We start from the raw sequence: 25,789 nt of genomic DNA on the forward strand, positions 1-25,789 counted from the left end.
TTGCCCCATCACCCTGCAAACAAAATAGCGCTCATTAATTAGCCACCACCTACCTCACACACACTACATTGCAACAAGCCCCCTGTGCCATCACACACACAATACTGTGCCCCTTCACCACAACTACACTGTGCCCCCTTATGCTTACACTGCGCCATCCATGCTGCTTTCCCACCTTTTTTTTCACTCTGTGCCTCTCCCCTTTTTTTTAATTAGTGCTTATCTCCTCTTTTTTTTAATTAGTGCTTCTCTCCTCTTTTTATTAATTAATGCTTCTCTCCTCTTTTTTTTAATTAGTGCTTCTCTCCCCTTTTTTTTAAACTAGTGCTTCTCTCCCCTTTTTTTAAATTAGTGCTTCTCTCCCCTTCTTTTTAATTAGTGCTTCTCTCCCCTTTTTTTTTAATTAGTGCTTCTCTCCCCTTTTTTTTTTTACTCTTAGCCTCTCTCCCCTGTTTTTTTACTCCCTCTTCTTTATAGCACTGTCCCTTTGTTTCCCTCCCCTTACCTCTCAGTTTCTTTACTTACCTTTTGTTAGCTTCTTTCTTTTCTTTTGTTAGCTTCTTTCTTTTCTTCTCTTCTCTTCTTTCTTCTCTTCTTTCTTCTGGTCTTGTCTGGCGCTCCTCACTGACTGACGGGCGTGAATTGATGACGTCACGCCCGGCAGTCAGTGTGAATGGAGAAGAGAGAAGAGAGGAAGGAGGGACGCAGCGCCGGTCACATGAGTATGATTCTCTTTTTTTTTTTTTTTGTGCCAGTTAGACCCCCCTCCCACCAGCGGAAAAATATAAATAAAAAAAAAAATCACCAAATAGAAAAAAAAATGAAAAATGAAAAATTAGCACGCGAGGGCTCGGGCCCGGGTAAAATTTACCCACCCCCTTCCCCCTCTCGGCGGCCCTGAGCATAGAACGGAAGGACTGCTAACACGCCCTTGCTGTACTATGCCCACTCCTGCCCGACCACTACCTCCTCTGTTCTGTATCTCTGTGTAAAAAGGCACAAGTGTGAGATACAACAGCCTGAGATGTAAGTTGTTCTACTGTGCATGTTATAAAAATAACTTTTATGTATCTCAGTCTACTTTATACCTACACCATGTGAGTCCCATGATGTGTAAAATTAAGGTAGAAAGAGAGCAAGAATTTTTTTTGAAAACTATAATAAAAAGCAATAAAAACCAGAATGAGATCTAGAAAAGTGGGAATTAAAAGAGATAAAACATTAATACAAAAGGAAAAAACAAAAATGCTAAAGTAAGAGTAATATTTTTCTCCTCTAAAATATAATATAGCAAACTTTGAAATGAAGATTAGTGACTTTTAATATAGCTCCCAATTAAATAATTTTTGATATTGTAAAGGATGTGTGTTGGTACATAAACATAATAAACTGATATCTTATCATCTCTTTGTAGGAAGTTCAGTAACACACTTATAATTTAAATCCCTACACTAAGATTCTAAATGTATCAAAGTCCGCTATAGCTGTGCTTCCTATTACCTAGATTATTATGCACAACCACAAATGAATAGAACATTTTGTACAATAAATATTGAGGATTCGTGACTGTTTTCAGCCATTGGAGATTTATATCTACATGATCAATATAATCAGCATGCTTATCTTTTATACAAACAATTTAACAAGCTAGGCAACAGGCCAATCAGCGTATATTACAAGAAACAGTGTGATAATTAGGAGATTTATTTTTTAGTTTTTTTTCTCATCCAGCAGCTTTTCTAACATATTGGTTTTTAATTCTTCTCCCCTAACATATTTGTTTTTAATACAACCTCCAATATTATATGTAAGTCAGATCTATCTGTATTCTAAGGGACTAATTATTTGAATTAATTTACAAAAATTCTTAGCATAAGCAAGTGTTATTCTTAAGCGATAAGAAATCTGTTTGCTTAGATAGCTAAGAAAAAATATATGAATATATTTATTTATACTGATTAACCACAACATTAAAATCACCTGCCTAATACTATGTAGGCCCCCCTTGTGCCACCAAAACAGGTCAGATCCATAGAGACATGGACTCCACAGGACCTCTAAAGGTGTCCTGTGGTATCTGGAAACAAAACATTAGCAGCAGGTTGTTTAAGTCCTGTAAGTTGTGAGGTGAGGCCTCCATGGCTCAGAGTTGTTTTTCCAGCACATCCCACAGATGCTCAATCGGATTTAGATCTGGAGAATTTGGAGGCCAGGTCAACATCTTGACTCTTTGTCATGTTCCTCAAACCATTCCTTAACAACTTTTGCCGTGTGGAAAGTCAATTTACACTGCTGAAAGAGGCCACTGCTATCAGGAAATATCGATGCCATGAAGGGGTGTACTTGATCTGCAACAATGTTTAGGTTGGTGTTACGTCCACATAAATGCCAGGGCCCAAGGCTTCCCAGCAAAGCATTGCCCAGAACATCACTCTGCGGTTCTCTAGATAAATGATGTGCACATATCCATTCATCCACATGATGTAAAAGAAAACATGATTATTCAGACCAGGCCACCTTTTTCCATTGCACCATGGTCCAGTTCTGACGCTCATGTGCTTTTGTCAGTGGACAAGGGTCAGCATGGGCACTCTGACTAAGCTATGGTTACGCAGCAACATATGCAGCAAGCTGCAATGCACTGTGTTTTCTGCCACCTTGCTGTCATAGCCAGCATTACATTTGTTAGCATTTGGTGCTACCGTAGGTCTTCTGTAGGATTGGATCAGACATGACAGCCTTCGCTCCCCACATGTATAAATAAGCCTTGGGCACCCATGACCCTGTCGTCAGTTCACCGGATGTCCTTCCTTGGACCACTTTTGGTAGGTACCAACCACCATCCACCAGGAACATGACACAAGACCTCCTGTTTTGGAGATACTCTGACCCAGTCATCTAGACATCTCAATTTGGCCCTTATTAAAGTCGCTCAGATGCTTATGCTTGCCCATTTTTTCTGCTTCTAAAACATAAACTTCAAGAATGGACTGTTCACTACCTAATATATCACACCCCTTGACTGGTGCCATTGTAACAAGATAAATCAATATTATTCACTTCACTGGACTGTGGTTTTAAAGTTGTTGATCAGTCTACCTACATTTATATTTATCCAAAGACTAGGCTAGGCAGCTAGGCAATTACACAGTTCAAAGCCTTGAAATGAATGCCTCAATTCCACAGGTATTGAAGATATTGGACAGCCACAAAAAATAGATGTCATTTTATATTGCATGATGACGCATGGAGTTTTGAAGATGCTGAAGATCTTCTTATCTTTCTGGCAGGATCTAGGAATCTGTTGGGCTCACAACACCCTAAAATCGGCTTGCTGGGAATTTTTAAATATACATGAACATCAATTGCATCAACCCAAGCATGTTCTTTAGGGATGTAACCCTTCCATTCCATTAAAAATTTAATTTTAACATGGGAACAATGAGCAATTGATAATGAAAGATTTCATTAAAGAAACATAAAATACATTGTATATGTGGAGTGAAAAAGGTCACGTCAGCCTAAAGTTCACTGGGTTTATCATTTGTAGAATTCTAAACAGACTATTGTGCATAATACAGAGTACTTTTAGCCATAGGTTTCGGGATGATGACTATACCCTGTCTCCTTTTTTCAGCATAGGAACGAACTGATGTTTCTTATCAGGAAAAAAATTGTAACTGAATGGATGCTTTATTGAGTTTCTTCTTAACATCAGACTATATTATAGAGAGATCTCAACATAAAGAATTGAGCGGAGGTGAAGGCAAGGATGAAAGTTTTAGAAAAAAAAATGGTTGATACCATATACAAGGAACAAAGGGGTAGATGAGGAAGTTTTCTGGATATGATTCTAGCCTGAGTCTACCGAGGTATCTTGATTATCAGAAATATAGATTCTAAAAAAAAGTCCAGGTCGTCACTTAATTGTTCTGTTTGGCCAATTGTACTCTGAAATCTGTGATAATTTCCTTAGGGCATATGTGTAGTCAAAATATTTATTTTATAAACAAGACAGTGTTGAAGACAAGGGTAGAACAACCATTGGAATGAAGTGAACCATTTTAGAAAAGAGATCCACCACTACCCACATAGTGTTACATTTTTACTCAAAGGAAGTTATGTGATAAAATCCATGGCAATGTGGCTCCATGATTTCCGAGGTATGGGCAGAGAATGCAAAGGATCTAAATGTGCTTAACAAGTAACTTATGATGAGCACATGTTAAAGTCTCTTATATTCTAGGAACAGTTGGAATTTTGTATCTATGGCATAGCACAATGGAAGATGCATGGAAGCGATAGACAGGTTGTCCCACTGGAATACACTGATGTGTCTGACACTGTAGGCAAAATGCTGAGGCATTGGTTGGATAGCATATATTGTATAATGAGGTACACGGATGTGTTGGCACTCTTACGACAGTAAACAATTTGATACAATCGAGTATATCACAGTAACCTTGTAGAACAGAGATAGACAGCAATTGCAGCAGAGTACCCAAACACAGGTGACAATAACTAGCAGACGGGTTTGGCACAAATACCAAATACATTGCTTGTGAGTCTAAGAGGTATATTTACTAAACTGCAGGTTTGAAAAAGTGGAGATGCTTTCTATAGCAACCAATCAGATTCTAGCTTTCATTTATTTAGTGCATTCTACAAAATGACAGCTAGAATCTGATTAGTTGCTATAGACAACATCTCCACTTTTTCAAACCTGCAGTTTAGTAAATATACCAATAAGACTCACCAGGGATTTCCTGCAAGAGAATATGGACTTCACTCAGTGAGGACCCAGTGTCACGGCCCAATGTAGTTGGTTCCCTCTGTAAGAGCAGTTGTTAAGAGGACTCTGACGAAAACACAGAAGATGAAAATGTGGGTATAGATGTGTGGCTGTCATGGAGACTGGACACAGGAGATGAAGAAACACCAGTAGCTGCTATAATTCCTAGTAAAGTCCCATAGTGGGAGTATCAATATTGGACATAATTTATATTCAGACACTGAACAGTACACAGAGCAATTTCTTCTAGTGGCTGGTTGATTGGTGATTCCTTACATGTGCCATCAGTACTGCAGGTTAGATGTAATAACTGAGAGAGGTGTTATGTCATCTCTAGCCCAGCTGGGTTCTTTTAAGAATTTTAATTGGGAAGGCCAACATTCAGTGGACTGCTGAGTGTTGGAGGCAACAGTGTTGGGACTACTGACAACAGTAGCCCCATGAAATGAGTTCCAAAGACTTACTAGATGTCAGGTGCCATCCTGCGATCTCTCTGGGATTGCCGCCTGTGATTTCCCCCAGCGCGCCTGGTTGCCTATCACTTCTGGGCCCGGCCACCCGCTGTATACTAGCTCGTCTCTTTGCTAGGCAACGGAATGCTATGCACTGATCTCCCCCGGCATTATTATGACAGCGCTGCAGCGCTGTCTCTCATTGTGCATCTGCACTAAAAAGGTACATCCTGGCCCTCCTACCAGTGCCAGAGTATCAGGTCTTCCTGCCTCCAGCGTTTCTTGTGTGTTACCAGTTTCTGCATTGTTCCTGACCTTGTTTTGCCTGTGACCTTTCTGACCCGGACCGTTTGACCACCCCTATTTGGATCTCCCTTTGTACTGCGCTTCCTGAACGTTACCGACCCAGCTTGTCGCATCATCCCTCTGGATATCCTTGTGTACCTCTTACTACCAGAATATTACCAACCCGGCCTGTCTGACACCTCTTTGTATCTCGCTGTTGACTCGTGGGAGGACCGCGACCTGTGTGTCCCTGCAGCGGAGTCCATACCTCCTTGCGGGGGTCCCTGGTGAATACCAGGGGCACGTTAGATTCCGCAACTTCCTCTGAGTTGCGCCAACAATAGCAGGTACACAATATAGTTGTGACACTAGAACCTGCATTTCCAGAAAAACCTGAGCAGTGGTCCCATTTTAGTAGTTTTTTTTGAAGCTTGGGAGAGACACATTTTTTTCCATAAGGAAGAGAAGCAGAAGGAACCATAGAGGTAGTAAGTAGACATGTAGGATCCACTATTGGTAAATTCTCTATCGGAATGTCAATATCTAATTTTTGAGAGCAAGCTTTTTAGCCATGAGTTCAATAACCGATAGAATAGTTTATTTTGCTTGGAAGAACCTGTGGGGGAAGAAGCTGCAAGGGTGTAATTTTAGGTTAGAGAATCTCTGGAAGATAATAGCTTTAACCCCAATAGAAGATGCATCAACTGCAAAAAACAATGGTTGAGATGTACTAGGTTGCTTATGGATTGGAGCAGTTGTCCAATTCCTAGCATCAGCACCTTCTCAGTGGCAGTGATTGTCGAAACCACCTAAAGCGGAATACACTCAGATAGGTTTGCCAACAGTAATTGGTGAATCCAAGAAAACATTGGGTGGCCTTTGGTTGCTAACAATCAAGAACTGCTTTGACTTTCTCTTGATACATTTTAAGACCTGCAGCAGATAGTATTTACCCAAGGAGGGTCATTTCGTCTTATTGAAAGAGGCATTTTGCAGCTTATAAAAAATGTCTATGTTTCCAGAAATGGGAAGATAACTCAGCCACTCGAACATGATGTGTAGCAAGGCCTTTAGAGTACACTAGGATATTATATAATTAAACTACCACATAGTTATAGAGCAGATCCCAAAACATTTAGTTAACAAAGCTTTGAAAAACTGCTGGAGCATTGCATAACCCAAACAGCATCAAAAGATATTCCCAGTGCCCATCTCTGGACTTAAAAGCAATTTTTCACTCATTTTCTTCGTGTATGCAAATTAGATTATAGGCTCCACGCATTTCCGATTTTGTGAAGATGGAAGCTCTTTTAATGCGATGAAATAGCTCAGTATTAGATTAATGGAATTGCAGTTCTTCACAGTGACTGTATTAAGACCACAGTAGTAAATACACGAGCGAAGGCCTCTGTTTTTCTTTTTCATAAAATAGGTACCTGCACCTCCCAAAGAAGAGGAAGGTTTAATAAAACCTTGCTGTCACTTCTCTTTAACATAGTCAGACATCACCTGAGTTTATGGAAGCGATAGAGGATAGACACAGCCACCAAGTGGAGACTTCCCATGGAGAATGTCGATGGGACAATCCCAAACATGATGATTGCTACAGAAAACAAGAAAGCTTGATTATGGAGGAGGTATAATGTTAGCTAATGAGGTGGTCAAAGCTAATGTTCCCTGATGTGTGGTTACCTTACTTACACAGTGTCAGGATGAGAGCATAAATCTGATATGATGAAATAGAATATTGGATGTTAGGGCCCAAATAAAACAATGCATTGATACATAAATGAACCTGATTTTCAACTCAGATAAAACAAATGCTTTTAAAAAGGAAACAATCAGCCCAGTAGGTGGTAATTAAGATAGGCAAACCCTTTGTGAGGACACCAGCTTAAGCTATGCAGATCACAGACATCCATTGTTTTTGATCATGTATTTCACTAGCTAATTGACTTCCTTTCAATAGATATTGTAAACACAAACTAACCACTAGCTGTAAATTAGAGAGCAATATGCCTAGGTGAGAAGCTTGGAGACTACTGTAAAACCTGTAGGGTCTTTATGCAGGTGTAAAGAAATATGAACTTGAAAGGAAATGCCTCCCATTTTCCTATTTTTGGGAATCTGGGTGTCACTACATACTGAGGAGCAGGAATCACAACAGAGTTGTGAATGACAGATACGGGGGGTATTCGGGAACAGCTAAAATCACATATCTTTGGAAAAGGTATGTCACATTGTCAAAAGGTCATCATGTTTGGTATCAAAAGATGGACAGAGTCATAGGGGATTTATGAATGATAAAATTGGATTGATGTAACGCTCTACAGAAAAAATAGATCACATAGTACAATTGGTTAGTAAATCAGGCAACATGCAAATGGCGATTGAAAAAGTGTCACAGGCCACAACCCCCATTTAGCATTAAATGCTGCCCCTGTAAAGACCATCCCATTTCATGTCACTTAAAAACCTGTGTTTTGAAGGGACAAACTGTCAGCTTCTTGGGGAATCAATCTAATTGAAGGACTGTCCATCTTTTCTGCCTACCCCCAGGCATACAGATTATGATAAGTAAGTTATGCTCTGTACTTTTATCCCTTTTGTTTTTATAACTGTTTGTCATTTTTTATTTGTATGTCAAATCTTTATCTAATTGTTTTTATTATCTGTAAGCATTGTACTTTTTGTATATTAAATCTAAAATTTAATAGGTCTGTCCTTATTGCTCTAAACAAATTCATTGCCTGTTTAGAAGAGACAGATTGCTTGGCTGGATTAACTCTTTAGAAACCAGTGTGTGAAGGGTTAATTGTTTAGCTACCAAAGCACAGAGTATGCACAATTGGGTGATTAAGTCATAGGACCAGCGAAATCTGTAGCCTTAAAGAAAGAGGTGAGTGTGAGATTTGGGGATGGAATCCTGTGTTCCCTTACAGTAAGCTTCCAAGTCACAAGTGTGCAGAGGGCGGTTTGTGACAAATAAATGGGTTCATTAGCGGTTTCCTGACAAAATAGAGGTGATAAATTATATGACTGTTGGAATATTTGATAATATATCTAATCAGGGAGTAGCTAGAGGGGCTTATCCCTGAAACACAACAACAATGAGTGTGACACAACGATCCGCAAACTAATACTTGAGTCGTTTACCAGTACACATGTGAAAGAATAACGGGAGCCAAGATAAGACCCAGAATGATAAAGGTGTACGTAGAATCACAAGAAATGCAATAGTATTTTTATGCAGGGCACCCACCTGGAGGGTCAGGGTATGGTACTGAATCATGCCACAAGGAACCCTTATGTCATTAATGATCAATGGCAGTAAGAAAGAAGGAACTCCCGAAGACAAAATTGGCACAGCTCACTTGCTTACAAGAGCTGAGGAAAAGAAGTTCCGATCTGCACCAAAGTCTAAAAGGACTAAGATGAAATATTATGGACCCATAATGAGTACTGAGGGTAACAGTTACAATGTTTGCTAAAGAGCAGGGGAGTGAAAAAGTGAACCTAACTTGTCTTTCCCTGAGCTAGTTAGGGCCTGGTGTTTCCCTAATGCTTAAGACAAGAAACCAGAAAAATGGCCCAACTCTGCACAAAAAAAGCACAACTTGTATTAAAACACTTTTCATGCTTCTCTGGAGAGAGGAGAGAATGTCCTAGTTGCATTGGTTTTTCGGATATCAAATGAAGAGTTAATAACAAGACGCCAGCATAATAGTGGACCGACTGACCCGTTTATTTTCTTGGGAATGTTCTGGAAGCAAATAGTGACTCAATTACACATATATCAAACAATCAAGTAAAGTTGGCAACTGAAAGGTGCAAGCTCATCTTTATTACGGTCTGAATGACATACTAAAATGTGTCTACCAAAACCTCATTGCTCCATTGTAGCTCAGAAGAATGGAACTGTACTTCTTATTGATACACAGTGCATAAGACATGGTGAAGATGCAATATACTCATGGCCATAGAGGAAGTTCACCTAGGTTTGCCAAACATTTTCTGAAAGGTTGCTCTGAAAGTGGTGCTCTCATGAAGCATAGGGTCATCACACAACCAGGGAGAAGAAAGCTCAAGCCAGTGTGTGATATCTGAGGAAGGAAATTATATAGGTCACCTTGACCCTTTTAATAGAATAATTACCAGGAATGAGCTATTAGTTGAGTATACCGCGACACGTTTTGTAGTCACCATGATACCTAACAGGAATTAGTATACAGAGATTAGTAGAAGCAATAGGAGTCAAAGAGGCAGCAGGAGGATCAGGACCTGTTGCAAGCAAAGCAATTTTAATTAGTGTGTTGTTAAGAGTGTCAAGTTAGACAGAAAGAACTTAAAGACATCATCATCATCATTTATTTATGTAGCGCCAACACTATATCAACTGAGCTTGAGTCATCTCTTTCTTGAAGCCACACCTTGTGAGATGGGTTACTTGCTGAATTCATAATTTTGGCCACTTATTACTGTCGGTAAAAGATGAATATAATGCAACTTGCCTGGTTTGATGCTACCTGCAATAGAGGTGAAGAGTCTAACATGGAGTAAGTTTTCGTCAGGGACTTCCGCAAGGAGGTATTGTCTTCACAGCTAGCGCCTGCAGGTCACGGCCCTCAATGCGGTACCAGATGACACAGGCAGATTGGATAGCTCAGAGGAGTGGCAGTATTTCTGGAAAAGCCAAAGCCGAAACAAAGGATAATGTCAGAATGCACTGACACTGAAAATACCAGGAATGCACTGCACTTTGAAGATACCAGGAAATGTAATGTTTTATGAAAGAAAAATGGTCAGAGAAGCAGGAGATAAACAAGACATGAGGTACCATTTTACAGAAAATATACAGCTATTTGTTACAAGCCGTCACCAAAGCGACTTGTCTGTTTACACTGCGGGCTATGTCCTGGACGTTTCCCTGACAGTGGGGACGTCACTTCCACCGCCACATCCCGACCATCACCAGGGCAACAGCTGGGTGGCTCTGTTGCTCACCGCAGCATCGAAGCAAAAGATTTAAGAGCCATGGCGCATGCACTGAGGTCCATGTTTAATTATGCAGTCTGATGTTGCTGATTCAGAGGGCTTATGCCCTGTGTTCTGATTGGCTGCTTCTACTATTTAGGGCAGAGAGAGTTTAGCATCCCTTATAGCATCTGTGCCACACACTAGCTGACCAGTTCCAGTTCCTGTGGATACTCTGTCAGTTTACTGTCTGATTCCTGTTGTGACCCCTGATATGTTTCTGGACCCACATTGAACTCTGATTGCATCTGACGCTCCGCTTGTCTAGTTCGATTTCCCTGGCTTGCCGCCAACCCTGACTTTTGGCCTATCCCAGATTATCCTCCTGCTACAGACCCCTGACCCTACACCGTTCCAGATATTCATCTTCTGTTTTCCGGCTACTGCCTCCAACATCAGTGCTTCGGTACCGAATAAACTTTTCCTAGGCTAGAGTTAAGACCCGGGGGCATCCATGTACCTGTGAGCATTGCTCGCTCTACGGGAAAAGCGGCTGCTATAGGCGAAGACCTCTTATCAGCTGTTCTAAAAGTTTATGTCAGTAGCCATTAGCCATAACACTTTTATGAAAATCAAGGAACATTCAATTAAATTTAAATGATTTACATATGAAATTTTGGTAAATGTCGGCTTATTAGATAACAAGCACAATTTATAATCTTCTTCGCCAACTCAAGACATACTCTTTGCTATAGACAGAACATTGATTTTTCTTGTTTTTAATTCATTATTAATATTATATGCTCATATTTGCTTCTTAAATCAAATAAAATAGCTCTACTGTAAAACCAAATGAATAGATTTATACAAATCTCTGCAAATGTTGATAGTTTAATTGAAGTTATAATTTTATATAATAGTTATCTAATTATTTATCTAAACTTTAATCTATTTCTTTTTCTATAATAGTTACCACCCGAAAGTTTTCGCTTATGTCCTTTCAATGCAGTGGATTTGCATCATCTGCAGATTCTTAGGACTGGTTTTGCTAAAGGGTGATATGTTAAAAACCATCTGTTTTAGGAGTATTTTCTGGCAGTTTCAGTGGTGATTTGGGTGTTTTGAAACCATCACACATCGCTGGTGGTTTGATGATCGAGCTTCAAACCACAATATGCAGCCATATGAGGTGATTTAAAACCATCTGCAAAAATATTTTTATTAAATCCAGCCCTTAGTCTGTGCTGGTGGTAGATCTACCATTCACTGTATGGTTAAATATCATTACCCATGTATGATGGAATACAAATCTAGTGATTCATATAGCAAAATTTACAGCTCTATTACTCCTTCAAAATCACAACTAAATTACACATATTTGGTATTGTTAAGTTACCTGATTACATTAATGACTTTGCTTTAACTGTGTAAAAGTTTAAAAGAAGTATATTGAAAAAGTTACAAAACAAAATCTTGTAAAAGTATATCATATCCTAATGTTGCCCATTTTTCTGAATTGATTTTTTTTCAAATATGCTACCAAAAAAAGTGCTATCTCTCCAGAGGGAAAAAGAAATAACATTATAAAATTGACTGATGATTATATTTAAAAACCAATGTAGTGTGTCAGACCCTGTTAGACCTAAAGTACTCCATTACTTTCAGCGGAAAAGTTACTGTCACAGAAGTCAATGGAACAGATAACACCAATGGAAGTCATAAGTCAATGCATATTCTGATCATATGTACTTGCCAATGATTCTGTTGAATAGATATACATTGATCTCAACCAAAAACAAAAAAAATAATTGATTTGTCTTTTAGTTTAAATATGTGCAAATTCTGCAGTTCCTCTTCCAGATTATTGCAATTTACGTTATTTTAACAATTGAACATAAACTATTTTATAAATGCCTCTTTTTTGACTCTAAAATGTGATTCATATTATGGGAAAAAACTTTATTGGGACTATCTTATAGATGTTTCTTTTCACTCAAATACATATAGTAGTTGTTATTGAAATTCTCTTAATATAACCAATAGGCTTAATATAATCAATGTTTACCTATAAACTAAGTATAAAAGCTAAAAATGATAATCTGTAACATGCAAGTAAAGTAAATGCAAGTTTTAAAAAAAAAAGATGACAAATAATGCTAGAAAACAGCTTCCATTTTATCCATTCACATTACACGCACTAAGGAAAGAGAAAAATGGCTTTGTGAATGGATAAACCTAGATGGACAGGAACAAGCTGTATACAATGTGATTTCAACTGGCATATCAACTACCCAGTTTTTTGGATATTTGAATGTCATGAATAAATTGGACAAATTGCTTTCTAATTGAATCTTATAAGAAGAAGAAAACAAAATGCGTTTATTTAACAGATGTTCAGAATGGTAACAACAGCAAGAGATGAGCATATTGATCATGCGAGGTGTAGTGACCAAAAAAAAACCAGCTTATCTTTTGTGGTCATGCGGTCAGGTCAGGTGGCGATCCGACTCCCCCCTATTCCCCTCCTCTGTGCTGCACTCGCACCGAATGTCAAACGTGAGGTCATCACGTCCGACATTTTCAGCACAGAGGAGCCACGATGCAAAGCAAGCGGGGATCTGAATAGATGAAAAAGAAAACAGAAGAAGAAAGAAAATAAGAAAAATGAAGGGAAGAAGGGGGTGCAATTGGAGAATAAGGCGATATAAAGTAAGTAAAGGATTTGATTTCTTAGTTGCTGTACTTCAAGTACATTGACAGGCTAATACAGGTTAAGCCGGGCAACAGAAGGCCACACACAGTTGGTGAAAATACTGCTTGCCAAGTAGGTCATATTTTGTGGGGAATAAATTATAAATAATTTGTTTACAGAATTATTATGAACAGTCTCTACTCTCTAGACATACATTCAATTATCAGAGTATTCCTCCTCTGTCTCATCAACTGACTCTCAAATAGGTCAGATACAACTGCACTGCACCGCAAAGGGGCATTACATATTACACGTACTGTTGGAAAACCTTACACAATATATCTGTTTCTGTAGTAGTTGTACAGCACTAAACAGCTTTTCCTCAAATTACTGTTATAGGATACAATAACTCGCAGACTGTAAGTCATTGAAAAAACAGTATTACAATTTAAATTGTTCCCTCTTGTTCAAACAATGATAGTAATGTAGGTGTAAGTAAATTGTAAGTGAATTATAGCTTGCTTGATTTAGTAGAACAGTTCACCCTCCTCTACATAAGTTAAATTTTATCGATAATTTAAATATTTATTCCTGTGAGTGGTTGTGTAGGTAGCGGCCCCAGTGGACTGCTTTGCTCGGGGCCCATAATGTTTTTAAGATGTCCCTGCCAGCTCCCTGAACCGATAATTTATCAAATAATCAAACAGTTAAACAATATATCACATCTATTTTGGGAATATAATTATATTTGCCTATATACAATACAGCAAGCCATCATGTGGTCATAGCCCATGTCTCTTTGTGTAACACCCCTTGGTAGGTCGATTCCATAAAGTCTCATATGGTGCCAAAAACTACTCTTATACCAGGACATAGCTCATAACATGATGTTTTTGAAGCTGCTCATTTTCCCCTAAAGGTGACAATGTTATCTTACAGTCCTTGGTTCTGCAGAGCCACAGAATAAATATAGGCCAGTATGTCTGGCCTCACATTTTACACCTTGGGTTAGTTCATTAACCCAGTGCTTTGCTTTGAAGTCATTTGCATTACACCGTAGCTTACACCAAACTTGAAAACTCTCCCGGAATGTGGGGACTCCCAAATTCTGGGTGGGTCTCCCAGACTCCCGGGAGAGTATGACAGTCTCCCGCATCTGCCCACTTCCTAGTGAAGTGGGCAAAAATGAATCCAAAATTCCACGATTCAATGGGAATCGCAGCATTTGGCCCTGCCCCCCACTGTAAAATGACGCTTTTGTGTCATTACGTCACAGGGGGTGGGGTCAAAATGATGCGATTTTTGGAGTCCCGCCCCCTGCATGCCCACCTGACCCCCGCAGCTCCCGGATTACACTTGCCATAACTTGGCAAGTATGGCTTACAGAGAAAATAAATTATAAATGGTTTCCCTTGATATACAATATTTACAATGCAGTCCCTTATGATTATGCTTTGTTCACTACCGTTATGTTATGGGTTAATCCTTATAACAGCAATTTCTTCCTTTTCACTACAATACACAATCACTAATCTCAAATGTAATCTAGTAGTCCCTATTTCTTCTATTGTAAAGCAGTGGCATAGAGGTCCATGAATGTGATTTTTAGTTCAGCTTAACACACTTTTGCTGCAGGCAGGTCTACAGAAAAATGTTGAAGCATTTATTGTCACATTGAACTTTATAGAATATGGAATACCATAGTTTACTATCCAACCACATTTTAACTTGAATTGTTTCTTCAGTTCTCAACAAACATCTTTTTCTTCCGTGTTATCTGTGCAGCAAAAGAAAAAATATAATATAGACCCTATAATAACATCTCTATTAGAAGAATATGCAGTAATCCATTTTAACCAGCAGAAAACCTTTTTTGCTATCAGTACTCGCCGGATGATTAATTATTTTGAGATCCTTCTCTTTCTAGTATGCAATGTTAGTTTAAAGCTCTGACCTTGCAAAGAGAGATAATAACAGACCATATCCATTGGCATCCGTGTGATTAATACTACAAGCTCCCGAAAACATCTGACTTTCGCTTTCTGAATAAAACTGAAATGCATGAACACACCATGAAACACGTTACCTTGTTCACCTACCTCTTAAATAATTCATCAGCCTAATGATAATGGCATTCAAATATCATAATTACAGCTTCTTTCAAAAAAATCAAATTGAATGCAGGAAAATAAAGTGCCTTTTCTCTCCTGTCAACCATTAATACCACAAAATGGCTTTTTATTCATGTCACTTATATAATCTAAGCCAAATGCAGATTTTCCATTTTTCATAAACTTTTCATTTGCACTATTAGCTTCACTGATAGCCGTTTGAGAAGTGTTGTTAGGCAGTAAGATGGACGACATCGGGAATGCACGACGTGGTGAAAAATCCATAATATTTTATTCAGTTCATTTGCTGTTACGGATCTGTGAATCTTTAGAAAAAACTGCAATTTAAATGTGTATTTATTTAAAGTTTGAACATTCACCAGTACAGTAAAGTCGCCTAAAAGATTCCATGGATTCTTGAATGGAAATTTGTAAAGATGTGGAATATATAGTGGAACGTGGGGCCCACAGTTCCAGTATATTTTGGGGCCCACAGTAGATTACTTGTAGCAAGATATAGGCAATATACTCGTATTAATACTGCCATGAAAAAAATCCACTAATCACAGTATAACTGTGCTTTTGTTTTTAAGCCTCAAGATAGTCACATGGGGCCTGATTCATTAAGGATCTTAACTTGAGAAACTTCTTATTTCAGTCTCCTGGACAAAACCATGTTACAATGCAAGGGGTGCAAATTAGTATTTTGTTTGGCACATAAGTTAAGTACTGACTGTTTTTTCATGTAGCACACAAATATCAACTTTAAATTTCAGTGTACAAATAAGCTATCAAGTATTTGTGTGCTACATGAAAAAACAGTCAGTATTTAACTTATGTGCAAACAAAATACTAATTTGCACCCCTTCATCATCAACATTTATTTATATAGCGCCAGCAAATTCCGTAGCGCTTTACAATTGGGAACAAACATTAATAAGACAATACTGGGTAATACATACAGACAGAGAGGTAAGAGAACCCTGCTCGAAAGCTTACAATCTATAGGACAATGGGAGTTAGAAACACAAGGGCATGTGCTACATCATATTGCACAATGGACCAGCCAGACTGCAAAGGTAAAAGTACTGAGTGGGCTGTGTGTGTTGCAATGTTGGTCAGAAGGTTGTTGTCTTGCGTTAGCAGTGTAGAGGATGGCAATAGGGTAATCTAGGGAAATTAAGATGATGGTTGAGGAATATCTTAACCTTGTCTGAAGTGGTGGGTTTTCAGTGAACGCTTGAAGGTTTGAAGACTAGAGGAAAGTCTTACTGTGCGAGGGAGGGAATTCCACAAAGTAGGGGCAGCCCGGAAAAAATCCTGTAACTGAGAATGGGAGGATGTGATGAGAGTGGAGGAGAGACATAGATCTTGTGCAGAACGGAGGTGTCGAGTAGGGAGATATTTCGAGACAAGTGAGGAAATGTATGTCGGTGCAATTTTGTTGATGGCCTTGTATGTTAGTAGAAGAATTTTATATTGGATTCGTTGAAATACAGGCAGCCAATGTAGAGACTGACAGAGTGGCTCAGCAGAGGAATAATGGTTTGTAAGGAAAATCAGTCTAGCCGCTGCGTGCAAAATAGATTGTAGGGGTTCAAGTCTGACTTTGGGAAGACCAGTAAGGAGGGAATTGCAATAGTCGATGCGGGAGATGATGAGTGCATGAATTAATGTTTTCGCGGTGTCTTGTGTCAGATATGTGCGTATTCTGGAAATGTTCTTTAGGTGTATGTAACATGATTTAGATATAGAGTTGATGTGGGGAATAAACGACAGTTGTGAATCCCTTGCCCTTACCCCTTGCATTGTAACATGGTTTTGTCCAGGAGACTGAAATAAGAAGTTTCTCAAGTTAAGATCCTTAATGAATCAGGCCCATGTTATAATAATGCCAAAATGCAATTTTAGGGCAGCGTCACCGCCTCTAGCGCAGCTAAGGAAGAGAACTTGACAGAGAGGTGAGGAAGACAGCATGGGCAAAACACAGCATTTCTTTGGGTGGTTATCCATTTAGACAAATACATGGGAAATGTTGTGTGTACTACTCACACAGTTTCTCCTTTACAAGCAGAGCAGTATAAAGTGGACATAACTAACAAATGTCCTTGACTGAGCACCCAAAATCAGGACTACCCTACCAGTATCGGGACAGTTGCCAGTCTGTGCTGATCTCTCCTACTTCTTCTTGCAACATTCACTACTTGCTGCTGCTCGTGTCTTAAGTTCAGTTGCTGCTTGTTCGATCACGGAATGTTGGGGCAACATCAACTGAATAGCACCCATGTTTAATAATTAGGCCTCCCCGCAATCAGATAAATAAATAGTATTCACATTTAATAAATAGACTCCCTTCTACCCAAACCCAGACCCCCATTCAATTAAAATCCCCAAAATCAACCTTGTCTTAATCTTAATTTAATAGGCCCCACCAAGACGCCACTAAATAATTAGCCCTACTAAATAATTAGCATTCACCACTAAACAAATAGCCCCCACAATCACGCTGCCACTCTAACATTAAATTAATAGCCATCTCCTTTCATCGGTGTACACTGGAGAGGCAGACTCTTCTGTCTGCCTGCAAAATGGGATAAAGAATTGGAAAGAGTGAATAACTATAAATAACCTGGGTAAGATGTACAGCGCTGCAGAATCAGTGGCGCTATATAAATAAATGGTGATGACGATGATGATGATATTTGCCCAAAAGTCCTGAAAACTTGTTGTCCATCTCTTTTTTTCCATTTTACATTAACCATATTCATGCTACTAATTTAAGAACATCTTTTTGCTTCTTATTTACAGTCTAATACTCTACAAAGTATTATTTTGGCCTTAGTCAGCACTACCATTATGCGATCCTAGACTGCTGCCTAGGATGTCAATGGTTAGAGGGAATTAAAACACTAATATAATGTGACTCAACTGGTGTCTTTAATGCCCCTGCAGCACCCCCACATAGAAAACTGGCCACAATCAGCAGCTTCACATGTCAGTGTTATGCTGGGAGTGTGGTGCTTGGCTATGATGTTGAGGATGCAGAGTAAGCAGCAACAATAGGGGTGCAATGCCAGAGGGATAGACACACAGGGTGTCACAGAGCCTGGGTTTGGAATAGACCTTGAAGCCCCGCTCTATATAGACTTACCCCCAGAGAGTTGCGGAGTCTAATGGTAGAGAGGTATTCACCAGGGATCCCTGCTAGGGAATATGGACTTAGCTACTCTCTAGCTGCAGGACGCGGTCCTCTAAGGGATATTAGAGCAGCGTGAGATGGAACCAGGGAGTTGAGCAGGACTGCTGGACGATAAATTCAGAGGTTCAGGTGAATGGCAGTGAACCAAAACATTAAGGTCTTTACAAAGCAAATAGCTGAAAACAGGACTGATTATGAAGCAATAATGGATCGTGGAACAAGTAACACAGGATACCAACTGAGAGCTGGTGAACTGCAGAGAACTGATGCACTGAGATCTCTGACAAGCGAACAGTCCTTGAGGACAGGACCGATGATGAGGTACGTGGTTCTTGCAATAATACCACAGGCCAGGTCTTGATCGTGGAACAGGTAACACCGATGTGCAAAAGGGAGCCAGAGAGAACAGCATTCCAACAGGTAAGGAGACCTAAAAAGAAGATCTGGCAACTTGGTAGAGAGCAGGTGCTTTAAATAGACAGAGCTGACAGGCATTTAGCCAATCAAGAGAATGCAAAAAGTTTTGAAAAGACCAGGTGTGCGCATGCTCAGTTCAGACCAGCAAGTGAATGCAGGGAGTGAAAACCCAGGGAAGCAGGTAAGAGCAGTTACCAAATTACAGGTTAGCTGGTGCAATGTATGACACAGGATTGGTGCCACCTAGGTAGTCCCCAAGCTTGCGCCACCCGTGTATGTGACCCATTATTTTGTCTGTTTTACCCAGTTTGTTTATTAGTTTACTATGTTTGTCCCCAATTGTAAAGCACTACGAAATATGTTGGCGCTATATAAATAAATGATGATGATAATGATGATGATTATTTGTGCAGTAACACCCAGATGCTATCAGAGCAGTCTGCACTTTTTTTTACACGTACATTGATAAAGTCTGTTCAAAATATTTGTTATCAAAAACATGGATTTGGCAAGTTTTTTCCTTTGTGCTTGTGTCAGTCCTAGGCAGATATAATTTTGCCATAAATAACCAATAAATGCCATCACCGTTTCCTAAACGGCTATTTAAATGTAAATCTATCTGAAAAATACATTTCAAGTACTTAAGCTAAAGGTATTGAATATAGCAATGTTTCTATAAGCATGGAAGCAGTTTGGTGTCACAGGGCACAACTCAGTGAGAGGGCACATTTTCCACCCAATCTCCTTTCACTCCTCTCCACTCCCACTGCATCCATTCGGCTAGCTCCTCTTACCACCCCACAACAAGACACATATGAGCTTCAAAAGAACCTTGAGTGTCCTTTCATTCTCCCATTGTTATATTGCTGACAGCCACACGCTTCTCTAAACACCCTCACACACACACACACACACACACACACACAGACCCACGCATACAAAGAAAAAGATGCAAAAAAAAACTTGAGCAATCATCTGGGAAACCTGTATTACTATCAATCTGTCTGGTTCCGTATCTTGCCAAGAGGTGAATGCAAATCAACTTAAAAGCTGCCTGGTGAATACATTTGTCAAACATCATAATAAAAATGGTTAGTTCCTGTTTGAAATGTTGTTTTATTGTAATCAAGCGAAGCTCAACCAGTGACAACTTAAGCATCTGCCGGTGGAAGTGTGCGAAAATATGCACGTTTATTGCAATACATTTATCTTGTCATGTTTGTTAGCGTGCTGTTTTATGCTCACAAGGATTAACTGTGCAATTGCTCTAATGTGCAAACTCTGTGTTTTAGCATCATTTCTATGGTATAATCATAAAGAATTATGTTTCTTCCAAACTGGCAAAATTGGCCCCAGAAGTTAACAAAGATCAATCTTACAAAATAGATTTTTTTTTTTCTGTAGAACTCTTTGCTTTGCCAGTAAAAGTATATAAGGCTGTGATGTAAATATAAAATAAACAAGTATCGGTTAGGTTTTAGCCCTATTGATTCAAGCAAGGTTAAATAATACAACATGCTGCCGTCCACATTATAATGCAAAGGGAATACGTGGCTTAATTCTGTCATGGACAGATCTGATAAACTGCATAACTTGGATGCTTTCTTGCTCTTTACCATAACCACACTTAACTTATCTAATAAATAAGACACAAAGGGCTAAATTTACTAAGCTGCGGGTTTGAAAAAGTGGGGATGTTGCCTATAGCAACCAATCAGATTCTAGCTGTCATTTTGTAGAAGGTACTAAATAAATGAAAGCTAGAATCTGATTGGTTGCTATTGGCAACATTCCCACTTTTTCAAACCCGCAGCTTAGTAAATCTAGCCCAAAGACTTGTATAAGTGGCTAAAAGAAGGTCACAGTTGTTTAATAATATATTATGAAAGAGAAAGTGCGCTGCGAGACAGCTAAACCAACTGGTATCTGTACCAAGTGTGGATGGCCAATGGCCTGAATCCAGCTAAAATGGGACAAATCCTAAGCTGCTTGGCTGGTGCTAAATCTGGCATCAGGGTGCCTACACCCCCTTCCGACTCACAATGGTGAGCCCATATAGGCAGGCCAAGGGATCCTCCACATCCTCCACATAAAGGACCACGAGTCACGTTCCACGAAGGGGGCAGAGACATGTGCCAATCAGCAATAGCGCCGTATGATCGCAGTGACTTTCTACCAACTGTGCCTGCTCTGTGGCAATAATTTGGTTAAAACACGGAAGGCACAGAAGCAGGCTGATCCATCAACAGGTGCGGGTCGGTGGGATCTCGTGAAGAGAATGAGGCCGGACATGTGACACACAGAGAACTATATATAAAAAACGTCATACCTTCCAATTGGCGGCATGGGATAAAGAAGCATTAACTCCTTGCAGGTGAGGTTTAAAGCTTCAAGAGCACATATATGCGTTTAAGTGCTTTTGTCAATATGGGACTCTCTTGTCATGGGGATTGTTGTAGTAAACTGTCCCTGGAACATGATTTCAAAGGTCACCTTATAAAATTTACTAGCAAAAGTGACCTGGTCATTACCTGATGGAAAAATGTTATTAGAAAATGTTTTTAAAGTATCCGCTAGATGACTTGCATTCCACACATCAATGTGCACAACTCTTGGGAGACCCTTCCACAAACTATAAGTGTGCCTAAGTGTGCGACAGAGGTGCGTTTTTGCAAAGCCCAACCTTTTACCACTTCACAAACACAAGTTTCATTAAACTTTTAGAATTCCCCCTAAAATACTTTAGCATAAAGTATGGTTTAGATCAGTGTATCTCAAGCTCAGTCTTCAGGACCCCTAGCAGTGCAAGGGAAATAATTATACCACCAATTATGCTACCTGTGGATCTGTTACAATGTGTCAGTCAGTAATGAATACACCTGTTCTAAAGCAAGGAGATAAAGAAAACATGTACTGTTTGGGGTCCTGTGGACCAGGATTAAGAAACACTGTGTCAGTCATCATACTCGCTGATCGATGGCCTCCCCGCTGCCACTTACCTTCTCCCTGTTCTCCTCTAGGATGGACGCCGCGGCTTTCCTGTCGGGGCGCCACCTTTCCGTGATGTCTGCACAGGTGCGAACCGGCAATCTTTCCACATTCATTCCCATCAGCCAATCAGCTGGCTGCTTCTCCTATTTAACACACCTCCTGCACTTGTATGTTGCCAGATATTCAGGTCTCATCTATCATTCCGACGTCCTGTACCCTGGCTCCTGTTTGCATCCAGCCTCCAGTGTCTCCTGTATATTGGTCCGCAGACTATCACATCCTGTGTGTCATCTCCACTGTCTAACGTGGTAACGCTCTGCAGACCATTGCTTCATGCCTCCAGTGTCCCCTGTGTATTGCTGCGCAGACTATCACACCCTGTGTGTCTTCTCCACTGTCCAAGGGGTAACTCTTTGCAGACCGTTGCATCCTGTCTCCAGTGTCTCACGTGTATCGGTCCTCAGACTGCTGCCTCCTGTGTTTCATCGCCACTGATTAGTGGTAACACTTCACAGACTGCTGCATCCTCTCTTCAGTAACTCCTGAGTACCGATCCTCAGACTGTCGCACCCTGTGAGTCATCTTCACTTTCTAATGGTAACGTTCTCCTGGGGCTTCAGTTTTTCTAATCCTGCTTACCTGTAATACTCCTGTTTCAGTATCTCTGGTTCTCATTTTGGTCTCGCTCGTTACCTCCTAAGAGAAGTGGGACCTGCAAAGTCTAGAGCCGCAAAGTCTAAACTTCCTTGCGGGGATCCCTGGCGAAAACCTCCCTCTCCATTAGACGTTGCAGCTCTTGGGGGGTAGCACCAACTTAAGGAGATCGTACGGGCATTCTCCAGACCTTTGTGACACGTGACACGCTGGTTTAAATCATGGGAGTGAAGGGACACTGGGACTGTCTTAATTACGTGTGGCACATTTATGTATGTGGAGTGTTTAATTACATTGCTCCATCTACACCTAGAAATGCATGAATGACAACAAGAAAGCAAGGTAAAGCCAAGGCATTTTGTGATTCATATGTAGTACGATTCCTCAATCATCTCCTCTGTCAGGATACTCGGCTTGAAAGAAATGTTGTGTTGTGATCATTTTAACAGACATGAGGATGTGTAGAGGCCAATCTGCAGGATTTATTTCTATTCTATTTTTATTTCTATTTCAAAATGTGCTACCCCCAAAATAATCCTATTCTTTTAGAAAGTGGCAGATGCCAGTTTTGCTACAAGAATAATGGTAACCTAAACATCAAGTCATGATTAATGTAATGTTCTTCAATAAACATATTCATGACTAAAAACATAGAAGATGTAGGCAGAAAACATCCTACAGGTCCAATTATTCTGCCATTTTTGAGGGTTGTTTTTGTTCCTTAATATTTTGTTTTTAAGTCTCATCAATAGCCATGTGTTTGTCTCTGATATTTTTGAATTATTTTACTGTATAAATCCCCACCACAACACCTGGGAGAATATACCTTTCTGAAAATGTTCTGCAAACTATTTGCTTCTTTCCATATTTACAACGTTTTGTGGCCAATAAAATATGTCATGCAAATCGAGTTTCCCAGAAGAATAAGCAACTTCATAGAGGTGTAAAATTCCAGCAATACAGTCTTCTAGCTCCGCTTTAATTCCCCATTTTGCGGAATGATATTGTGCACTTAGTACATATGTATTTCACATCGTTTATTCTCTATGAATAGAGCAGGAACAAAGACTGTCTATTCTTTCTCATCTATGGAATGGTTACGGTAGCAATAGCAGCATTGATGGGCAAATTGTATCAGCAAAATCTGTAAAATTTGGTGGTCAAACAAAATGAGGCTAATATTTTGCTGAACAATTTAGAAAAGTGTATTTATCTCTAGTTGTAAGTGTTCCCAGTACTCCAAACACACCTCAGAGCAGAATAAAACCATCATTGTCCCAGCTTTAATTTTAGACTATAAATTTTGTGAAATGCGAACTGAAAATTCAGGTTGGAATGTTATTCCACAGAAGTGAAGCAAAAGGGAAACTCTACAAAACATCCTTTTCCAGTACCAAATTTGGCTTGTGAGAAGTTCCAATGCAACTTCAATATCCCTTTAATTAGAAAGGGCAATGAGAAACAATGGATGCAATGAGTGTCAGGCACTGTCTTGCTTCGCTCATATATAAAACGTGCTCTGTCTTTACAGAGATCTGAAAACCTCTCCAATGTTTAAATTCCTACCAATTTTGTGAACCGATTCACAATTCAGGCATGAGAGTCAGCAAAGACCCCATAAAGATTCGGACCAATCACATAAATGTTCATGGAAAGGAGCCAATAGCAACACAATAGTCAACCTCGCATGAAAAAACCCTGTAAATGTACCATTTAGCCAGTTTCCTACACATTCGACCTGATTCTGTGAGAAAAGAAATATCTGTCAGTGCCTGTATAGTGACTGTCCACCACAGCTCGGCCATTTCACCGATGATATATTCTGTGTTGTACTTAAAACAGTAAATATATATATAAATGCCTTTTTTTCACTGAAACACCGTAATGTAGTATATTCAGGTTTCTACTTTAAATGTACCTTACTTTGAAAAAAAACCTCATGAGCAACAAATTTTGCATATAAAATGGTGGAGGCCGACAGGAATAGCCCTATTATACATGCACCAGATTGAGATCAGCTGAAATATTGGCAAAAAAGCTTGGCCAGTAGTCAGAATTAAATTACAATCACAAGCCCGTTTTCTAGAGTGCTCAGTGCTGCCAGCGGAAATGTTACTGAAGAATTATGTCAATTATTGCCAAATTGACATTTGTAAAAACGAAACAAGAATAAATAACTATTCAGTGTTTATTTCATATATATCATTATCATCAGCTATTTATATAGTGCCACTAATTCCGCAGCGCTGTACAGGGAACACAATTACATCAGCCCCTGCCCCAGTGGAGCTTACAGTCTAAATTCCGTAACACACATAGATACAGACAGAAAGAGAGACTAAGATCAATTTAATAGCAGCCAAGTAACTTATTAGTATGTTTTTGGAAAGGAAACCCACGCAAGCACGGGGAGAACATACAAACTTCACACAGATAAGGCCACGGTCAGGAATTGAACTCATGACCCCAGTGCTGAGAGGCAGAAGTGCTAACCACTGAGCCACCGCACTGCTATATATATATATATATATATATATATATATATATATATATATATATATATGTGCACATACACAGCCTCGGTCTGGCCTGCCTGCCAGCCGGACTATTCACCGGCAGTCCCAGCTGCGTTTAAGCTCCGCCCCCTACAATGTTAGGGCGGAGCTTGCAAGGAACACCTGACTTACGGCGGCAGTGTCAGTAACAAACACACTACAGCGCAGGTGCAGAGAGCCGTGTCTGGGCTCTCTGTACCTGCGCGGTAGTGTGTTTTACACTTCAGCAGGGGAGGAGGAGTTGTCTTCCGCGGCCGCCCAGAGGAGCAGCATGCCGGAGTATTTCACAGTTAAGAGACTCATTGCCAGACAGCCTGTTTTTTTTTTTTTTATAAAGGATGCATGTGTGTATATATATATATATATATATATATATATATATATATATTTATTTTGTGTGTGTGTGTATTGGGGACACTTGCGTGGAGTAGACTTTGTGGTTATCAGCCCGCCTGCCATCTGCTGACTCGGACCCGCCTGGGTCACCTCTTGTCTCCCACTGCCTGAACTCGCCTGCTGTCTCCTGCCATCTTCCCCATCCATCCTCTACACGTGGCTCCTCTCTGACCACCGCCGCCGTCTCTGGTACCGCTTCCTGCTCACCCTTATCCGTCCGCTGTCTCCTGCCGCCTGAGCTGCCTGTGTCTCCTGGTCACCGCCGCCTGGC

The sequence above is a fragment of the Mixophyes fleayi genome, chromosome 1 (assembly GCF_038048845.1).
Source record: "Mixophyes fleayi isolate aMixFle1 chromosome 1, aMixFle1.hap1, whole genome shotgun sequence".
Lineage (NCBI taxonomy): Eukaryota > Metazoa > Chordata > Amphibia > Anura > Limnodynastidae > Mixophyes > Mixophyes fleayi.